Genomic DNA, 9,375 nt, shown 5'->3' with positions numbered 1-9,375 from the left:
CCCTCAAGACCATTCTGGCCCTGAACTCACCCCTTCTTTGATCCATATTCCTTCATAGTTTTGCCTATAAACCAGTTAATAACAAATGTAGAAACAAGGAACTGCAGATGCTGGTTAGTGCACAAAAGGACACAAAATGCTGGAGTAACTCAGCATGTCAGGCAGCATCACTGGAGAACATGGGGCTAGGCAACATTTCGGGTTGACACCCATAGTTTAGAGGTATTTAGTTTAGTTTACAGATACTGTATGGAAACGGGGCCTTCGGCCAACCAAGTCAAGACTGACCAGTGATCCCCATACATTAGCACTATCCTACACACTAAAGACAATTTACAATTTTTACCGAAACCAATTAACTTACAAACCTGTCCGTCTTTGGAATGTGAGAGCACCCAGGAAAAACTGGGTCATGGGGAGAATGAACAAACGTTGTAGAGACAGCACCTGTAGTCAGGAATAAACCCTGGTCCCTAGTGTTGTAAGGGAGTAACTCCACCGCTCCGACACCGTGCTGTCCTTCTTCAGTTAATGACCTAAGTCATGAGCACTTCAACTGATCCAGCAACACATCCAACTGAACAGAGAGAAGGAGGGTGGGATTTTGAATGTAAAGGTTTTCCCTGAATTTTCTCCTGGCTGTCATACTAAACCTCTGGTGCATCATGTCCTTCCTTATGCATTGCAACTGTGCCTGGTTAAGGTCATCTTTCCATTAACTCTTCTGTATCTGCAGAGCAGCCTTGAGAGATCTGTGCTCAGAGTGTTTGCGACTGGTCACACCTAACTGCTGCCAACATACATTGAGTTTACAGCCTCATTCAGAGGATAACTCTCAGTATCTGTAATGGAAATTTAAATTTAACTTCCCCACAGCCATCAGGCTATTAAACCTGGCTCGGACAAAACTCTGATTATTAATAACCACTTTCTGTTATTTGCACTTTACCAGTTTATTTATTCATGTGTGTATATATTTATATCATGGTATATGGACACATTTATCTGTTTTGTAGTACAGGTGCACAACCTTTTATCCGGAGTTCCGGAAACCAAAAAGCTCCGAAAACCGGACATTTTTTTCCAGGATGTCGTCTGCACACCAAAGCTCGCGTTTGGCGCCAAACTTGACCCGAAACGACCCACGGTCAACCCAGGTCTGTACTACTGTAGCGGCTGCCTCCTCCCCGGAGACCGGGGAGACACTTAAACATCTGTAAATCATTGCTTAAATGTTAGTCAGTTAGTTTGGAGGGCTTTTATGTGAAGCGGGAAACTTTAATTCTTAGTCCCCTACCTGGTCGGAGAGGCGGGGAGCGGGCAATGCCTTACCGGGTCGCCGTGCGGTAAGCTCCGGAGCGCTGTGGCAGCCGACTCCCAACATCGCGGAGCTGGGGCTGCGAGCGTCCAGCGCCGATTGTAGCTCCGACCCCGGAAACTCTGCCCCTGGCTGCGCGACGCTCCAAATCCAGCGCGGCCCGCGGCTGGACGCCCGCAGCCCCAGCTCCGCGATGTTGTGTGTCGGCGGCCACAGCGCTCCGGAGCTTACCGCACGGCGACCTGGTAAGGCATTGCCCGCTCCCCGCTGGTATCCCAGCGCTGCGACGCCGCCGACTCCCAACATCGCGGAGCTGGGGCTGCGGGCGTCCGGCCGCGGGCTGCGCTGGATTTGGAGCGCCGCGCAGCCAGGGGTAGAGTTGCCGGGGTCGGAGCTCCAACCGGCGCCGCCCACGGCCGGACGCCCGCAGCCCCAGCTCCGCGATGTTGGGAGTCGGCGGCCACAGCGCTCCGGAGCTTACTGCACAGCGACCCGGTAAGGCATTGCCCGCTCCCCGCCTCTCCGACCAGGTAGGGGACTAAGAATTAAAGTTTCCCCCTTCACCCCCCCCCCCCCCCCCCCCCAACCACCACATAAAATCCCTCCAAACTAACTGACTAACATTTAAGCAATGATTTACAATGATTCCCCGGTCTCTGGGGAGGAGGCAGCCACTCCAGACTTTTCAAGCCACCCGCGCTACCTACCTAATCTACGCTAAAAATCTTCCATTCCGAAATCCGAAAAATTCCGAAATCCGAGAAGTGTCTGGTCCCAAGACTTTCGGATAAAAGGTTGTGCACCTGTAAATGCCTACTATTTTCTGTGTGCTTAAGCAAAGCAAGAATTTCATTGTCCTATACAGGGACACATGACAATAAACTCACTTGAACTTGAACTTGAAATGACCAAGGAGAGCTGTAGTTGAGGCAAGTGGAAGATGTCAACAAGGATTAAACATATTGATGTGTAAGAAGGAACTGCAGATGCTGGCTTAAACCGAAGATAGACCCAAATAGCTGGAGTAACTCAGCAGGACAGGCAGCATCTCTGGAGAGAAGGAATGGGTGACGTTTCGGGTCGAGACCCTTCTTTATTGATGCTGATGCAGGGATTCTGCAAGGACATTACACTGTGTTCCCCCTGTGCCACCTCAGGGTCTTTCAGTACTGACCCCAATAAGACTTGGGTCAGGGCCTTATATAGAGGCTGTGGTAGCACCCATGCCATGAGGAATGCACTTGCAACACAACCCCATGAAAGAAATGCCGCAGAAGCAGCAATGTGATTGCCTACAGAAAAGTAATATGTTTGTCCTCAGAGGTAACAGCTCATGGCTTCTCTTTACAAGTGGATTTCAATTAATTAATACAGGAAACCCATTATAACTGAACCATGAGGGGGGGGCAATGGTGTCCGTGTACCTGAATGTCCACTATAACCGAATAAGGGATTATAGAAACATAGAAAATAGGTGCAGGAGTAGGCCATTCGGCCCTTCGAGTCTGCACCGCCATTCAATATGATCATGGCTGATCATCCAACTCAGTATCCTGTACCTGCCTTCTCTCCATACCCCCTGATCCCTTTAGCCACAAGGGCCACATCTAACTCCCTCTTAAATATAGCCAACGAACTGGCCTCAACTACCTTCTGTGGCAGATAGTTCCAGAGATTTTCCCCTCTCTATGTGAAAAAAGTTTTTCTCATCTGGGTCCTAAAGGATTTCCCCTTTATCCTTAAACTGTGACCCCTTGTCCTGGACTTCCCCAACATCGGGAACAATCTTCCTGCATCTAGCCTGTCCAACCCCTTAAGAATTTTGTAAGTTTCTATAAGATCCCCCCTCAATTATGTAGTAGAAACAAAGAATTATAGATGTAGGTCAGGCAGCATCTGGAGACCATGGATATAGGTGATGTTTTGGGTCGGGACCCTTCTTAAGAAACTCGGGAACTGGGCCTAGAATCCAGCTGAGTTTGGGCGATGATCGGCGGAGTCATTGATTGGGGTCCGTGAGCAGCCGGAGCAGGTTAAGTGTCGGCAGAGGCAGCGGTGGGTTCGGCCTGGAAACGGACGGGGAGGCTGTGTGGGCCGGGGGTGGTTCTTGGTTCTTGGTTTCTTGGTCCTCCAAAATATTCCAAATGGAATTTAAACTGGAGGTGTGAAGGGAGGGCTTAAGCCAGAAAGGGTTATTGGGAAGAAAGAGCTACTTTAAATTTAGTTGCATCTGGTTGGGTAACTATAGTTGGGTGGAGATTATTCCATGCTTTAATTGTGCTGGGGAATGGTGACGATAGGTCCAGCTTGGTAGCAGCCAGGGATGGCGGTGCGGACCAGGAGTGGCGTCGGTAGCCCGGCCTGGCTGCAGCCAGTGTATCAATATGGGCTGGGTTTGACGTTAACAGCCCAGGATAGAACCAGCCTGGGTGACAGTACGTTAAAGAAGGAACTGCAGATGCTGGAAAATCGAAGGTACACAAAAATGCTGGAGAAACTCAGCGGGTGCAGCAGCATCTATGGAGCGAAGGAAATAGGTAACGTTTCGGGCCGAGACCCTTCTTCAGACTGATAGGGGGTGGCGGGGAGAAGGAAGGAAAAAGGAGGAGGAGGAGCTCGAGGGCTGGGGCGATGGGAGGAGACAGCTTGAGGGCTAAGGAAGGGGAGGAGACAGCAAGGGCTAACAAAATTAATGGGGGACAGTGCGGGCAGGTTTCAGCAGCCTGGCCTGGTGGTGAAGGTTGGTAAATCCGTCCACTATAACCAAAAACCATCATAAAGCGATCCATAACAACAAGGGTTTACTGTGATATAAAACTAAGATGATCTTTTCCAGATAAGGATGTCGCTTCTTCATCAATCCAGTGCCACCAGGACATTGGGTCTTAAAGGGAGATAGATAAGAATAGTATGTCTTCTTAGGCCTAGATAGGACATTTCAGAGACATGGAAATTGCAAGATGGTGCCAGTCCATGGTGACTGTGTCGTGTTTTAGAAGATGTTCTGTTGTACTAATGTATGGTAAGATTCGATGGATAGTGTGCAGAATAAGCATTTCACTGCATCTCTGTAAAAATGTTTCAAAGGGTGGCAATGAAGTAACGATTGAGTCATTGAGATGAGGAATGAAGAGAGCGGGCGGTGGGTATTCTGCGTTGCCAGCTCAGCATGGGCCAGCAGATGGGGTAGAAGTCAACCAACCAACAGGTTGACATTGCCATGAATGCTTATGAGTAGAGAGATGGAGGAAATTTCTGGGATTGTGGGCTTTGCCTCCCAGACCTACATCCCTCCTCCCCTCCAGCATCTCACCCACAATTCTGCCCAATACCTAGCGCTGCAGTCTGTCCATGCCCCCCTTTGTCTTATTTGGACAATGGGACCCATTTGTAGCACCCATTTGCTACGAGGGTGAGGTCCAAAATCTTGGCTCGAGCCCGAGAGTAATGTTACCCATGGTCCAACCACTTTGCAGGCTATCTGCCATAGTTCTACTGTAGTAACCAGTGCACAAAGCTCCATGGATCTGCAACCACCAATTATTTTGAACCATCTTCTAGTCAAAATAAGACATCTGAATGTTTAATTCTTGCTTTTGGGTAAACAAGATGTTCAAAGTGCAGCATGGTGGTGCAGTGGTAGATTTGCTGCCTTACAGCACCAGAGACTCAGGTTCGATCATGACTATGGATGCTGTCTGTTTGGAATTTGCACGTTCTCCCTGTGACAGTGTGAGTTTTTGTCTGGGTGCTCCAGTTTCCTCCCACAGATGTGCAGGTTTGTACGTTAGCTGACTTTGGGGAAAATTCTAAATTGTCCCTAGTGTGTGTAGGATAGGATTAATGTACGGGGTGATCGCTGGTCGGCGCAGACACGGTGGGCTGCATGGCCTGTTTCCCCGCTGTATTTCTAAACCAAACTAAAAGTCAACTTTCCAAATGCTCTGCAGTCCTCTGCAGTGGTAATATTTCCTTTCTCATTTAATTTTTTTTTGCTTTTCAGCTGACATTTCAGAAAAGTTTTCTGTTTCCTCTTGAGGCAACATGGACCATATCTACTTTTCAATGAAACTGTCTAGAAATTCTGCCGGGTAGAATAAGGACTTCTTTGACGTGTACTTCCTCTTTGTATGTGAGAAGCAGTCCCCTGGGAAGAGTTTCTGAGCAACCATCACACTGGAAGTATTCATGGCTGAATGAGATCGGCAACTAACTCCAACGAGAAGAGGACGACGGGAAAATCCCTATTAAATACCCCTGATATTTATGTCCCTGATATTTATTGGGTAAAGAATGGCTTCAAACACTTTAAACATTTCATAAAGAAGTGGAGCTCTGGTGTATATAACAGGCTTAATATAATTATTCACATCTCAATGAGATCATTCATTATTATATAGAGCATTACATTTAATAATCAGTTATGAATTCCGCATCTCTTGTAGTCATTGACTCTTTAGTTGATTGTTGAAGCAGAACAGTATAAACAGTAGCAAGTGGTACCGAAGTGCTTGAGATGATTGAAAGCTCCAGTTTTTGAAGATTAAATATCACCATGTGATAAATAAGCAACTTGTCCTGGATTAGCTATATTGAAGCAATGGCCAAGAAAGCACACCAATGCCTCTACTTCTTTAGAAAGCTTAAAAAGTTTGGCATGTCCTCAACAACTCTCACCAACTTCTACAGATGCGCCGTAGAAAGCATTTGTTCGGGATGCATCCAAGACAGCAAGAAATTACAGAGAGTTGTGGACACAGCCCAGACCATCACACAAACTAATCTCCCTTCCATTGACTCCATTTATACCTCATGCAGCCCTGGCAAGGCCACCGGCATAAACAAGGATGAGTCTCAGGTGAGTCTGGAGCTTGGAGTTTAGTTGGAGTTTGTAGCGTTCAATAACTTGATGGATGTTGGGAAGATGCTGCTCCTGAACCTGGACGTTACAGTTTTCAGGCTCCTATAGCTTCTTCCTGATGGCAGGAGTGAAATGATAGAGTGGCCAGGGTGGTGTAGGTCTCTGATGATGTTAGCTGTCTTTTTGAGGCAGAGCCTGCTGTAGATCCCTTCAATGGTGAGGAGGTCAGTACCCGCGATGGATATCCTGATGCATATGATAAAAATACATCATCTTGTCTTGCCTTGCCCCTCTTTAAACTCTGATGCAAGTGAAAATTTGTGAATGCTTCTACGTATATAATAGCATATTCATATGAATAAAGAAACTACCAGTTGTTCTGCCCTACTTCTTTAATGAGCAAGGGTTAATTATTTTCACAATTATACTCATTTAATGGAGAACTGCTGGATTAGATACACGTGAAATGTGATGAAAGGATTCATGTAGAAGGGATCATAGTGCATGACTTACCACCCCAGACACCGTGCACTGTGTGGTGATGCAGCTGGTGCACTGCCTTCATTGGGAGAGATCAGAATTCCTACCCATTTATCGTTTTTCCATGCATTGAAATGGGAAAGTCCACAAAATCCAGCAGTTCCTACACAAACGACACTTAATGCATGTTGACATTTCCTGGATGTGCTTATGACTGACCTCTAGCATAGAGTGAAACCAGGTCATATGTTCCAAGCCAGGTCAATTTTATTAACTTAAGGGAGGACCAGGCAAAGGTAGATTGGGGGCATCTACCTAGAGACAAGCCTACATGTGCATTCAAAAGAGAAATAGCAAGAGCAAGAGAATAGCTAGGCCAACGTGTTACTGTAAAGTAAAAAGCCAGTCATAACCAGTATAGGGAATGCTGGATGTCCAGGGAAATTGAGGGTTGGATGAAGGGCAAGTGAGAAGCATAGAACTAATAACAGGGGAGGATTTTCATGAGTGTAAAAAGTTTAAGGAGGTACTTAAAAAGGAAATTAGAAAGGCTAAGAGGGATCATGAAAAATAATTGACAAGTAGGATTAAGATGAATCCAAAGGAGTTTTCTAAGTATAGTAAGTGCTAAAAGAATAACTAGGTAAAATCGCAGGGCCCATTATGAACAACAGCGGCAATCTGTGCATGGAGACAGAGGGAGGTCTTAAACAAATACTTTTCATCGCTATTCTCACAGGCTGTAGAATTCAGTGCGAAGAAGGGTATCGACTGGATTCCTTCTCTCCAGAGATGCTGCCTGTTCCGCTGAGTTACTCCAACATTTTGTGTCTATCTTCAGTCATTGATTGATTGAAAGATACAACATGGAAGCAGGCCCTTCTGCCCATCGAATTCATCCCGACCATCGATCACCCATTCACAATGCTTCTATGTTATTCCCATTTATGCTTCCACACGCTGCCCCCTTGGGCAATCCACAAAGGCCAATTAATCGATAAACCTGCACGTCTTTGCTACGTGGGAGGAAAACCACATGGTCACAAGGAGAATGTGCAAACTCCACACAGACAGCTCCCAGAGTCAGATCAAACCCAGGTCCTTGGCCCTGTGAGGTAGCAGCTCTACCAGCTGCGCCACTCTGCCAGTGAATGGGTACGTGACAGTCTTGTGTAGATCTCTATAATTAAAGAGGAGGTGCTCAATCAAACAATGATCAGGGAGCACATATGGTGGAAAATAGGGTTGTGATCCTTCTCCTGGACTATAGGAGTAGAGGGGAGATGAGATATATAAAGAGGCGAGGGACAGGGGTAGGGCAAGAACTGAAAAGCGATAGGTGGAACGGGATGGAGGCATGAAGGGTGGAGAGAGTAAGGAAGGCTGGGAGGCATCAAAGGTCTGCGGATGATGGAATCGGATTGGAAAGGAAGATAAAGAGTGGAAACAAATAAGGGAAGGATGCTGGGAAGATGAGAACTGTTGGGAAGGGGATAGTGAGTAAGGTGTGGGTAATGAGAAGATAGTGTAGGGAGGGGGAAGTAAGAGTATGACAATGGAATGACATTTGGAACGAATGGTTTACGTGAGAGGACCCAAAGGGTCAGATGATGGAACAATCGAGCAGCAGGGTTACCTGGAAAATGATGAATTCAGTATATATGCTGTTCAAAAGAGAACTGCAGATGCTGGAATATCGAAGGTACACAAAATTGCTGGGGAAACTCAGCGGGTGCAGCAGCATCTATGGAGCGAAGGAAATAGGCGACGTTTCGGGCCGAAACCCTTCTTCAGACTGATGGGGGGTGGGGGGGGGGGAAAGAAAGAAGGAAAAGGGGAGGAGGAGGAGGAGCCCGAGGGCGGGCGGATGGGAGGGTGGGAGGAGACAGCTAGAGGGTTAAGGAAGGGGAGGAGACAGCAAGGGCTAGCCAAATTGGGAGAATTCAATGTTAATGCCATAAGGACGCAAGGTCCCCAGACGGAATATGAGGTGCTGTTCCTCCAATTTCCGCTGTTGCTCACTCTGGCAATGGAGGAGACCCAGGACAGAGAGGTCGGATTGGGAATGGGAGGGGGAGTTGAAATGCTGAGCCACCGGGAGGTCAGGTAGGTTATTGCGGACTGAGCGGAGGTGTTCGGCAAAACGATCGCCCAACCTACGCTTGGTCTCACCGATGTAAATCAGCTGACATCTAGAGCAGCGGATGCAGTAGATGAGGTTGGAGGAGATACAGGTGAACCTTTGTCGCACCTGGAACGACTGCTTGGGACCTTGAATGGAGTCGAGGGGGGAGGTGAAGGGACAGGTGTTGCATTTCTTGCGGTTGCAACGGAAAGTGCCCGGGGAGGGGGTGGTGCGGGAGGGAAGGGAAGAATTGACGAGGGAGCGGTCTTTGCGGAAGGCAGACATGGGGGGAGATGGGAAGTTGTGGCGAGTGGTGGGGTCACGTTGGAGGTGGCGGGAATGGCGGAGGATTATGTGTTGTATTTGCCGGCTGGTGGGGTGAAAGGTGAGGACCAGAGGGACTCTGCCCTTGTTGCGTGTGCGGGGATGGGGAGAGAGAGCAGTGTTACGGGGTATGGATGAGACCCTGGTGTGAGCCTCATCTATGGTGGCGGAGAGGAATCCCCGTTCCCTGAAGAACGAGGACATTTCCGATGCCCTGGTATGAAATGTCTCATCCTGGGAACAGATGCGGCGTAGGCGGAGGAATTG

General features: G+C 47.8%; 1 long non-coding RNA gene across 1 annotated transcript; it reads right to left on the bottom strand.

Moving 5' to 3' along the window:
• Nucleotides 1-226: 226 nt before the first annotated feature.
• LOC116971891 lies at nt 227-7,621 on the bottom strand. Its single transcript, XR_004411658.1, has 3 exons — nt 7,526-7,621; nt 3,740-3,743; nt 227-245 (listed from the first exon to the last, which is right to left on the bottom strand). It is a non-coding gene; the product is annotated as an uncharacterized LOC116971891 (long non-coding RNA).
• Between the last annotated feature and the right edge of the window lie 1,754 nt (nt 7,622-9,375).

This window comes from Amblyraja radiata, chromosome 1, assembly GCF_010909765.2.
Source record: "Amblyraja radiata isolate CabotCenter1 chromosome 1, sAmbRad1.1.pri, whole genome shotgun sequence".
In the NCBI taxonomy this organism is placed as follows: domain Eukaryota; kingdom Metazoa; phylum Chordata; class Chondrichthyes; order Rajiformes; family Rajidae; genus Amblyraja; species Amblyraja radiata.
Note: the sequence above shows the minus strand (reverse complement) of the source record. Positions and strands in the feature narration are given on the sequence as shown.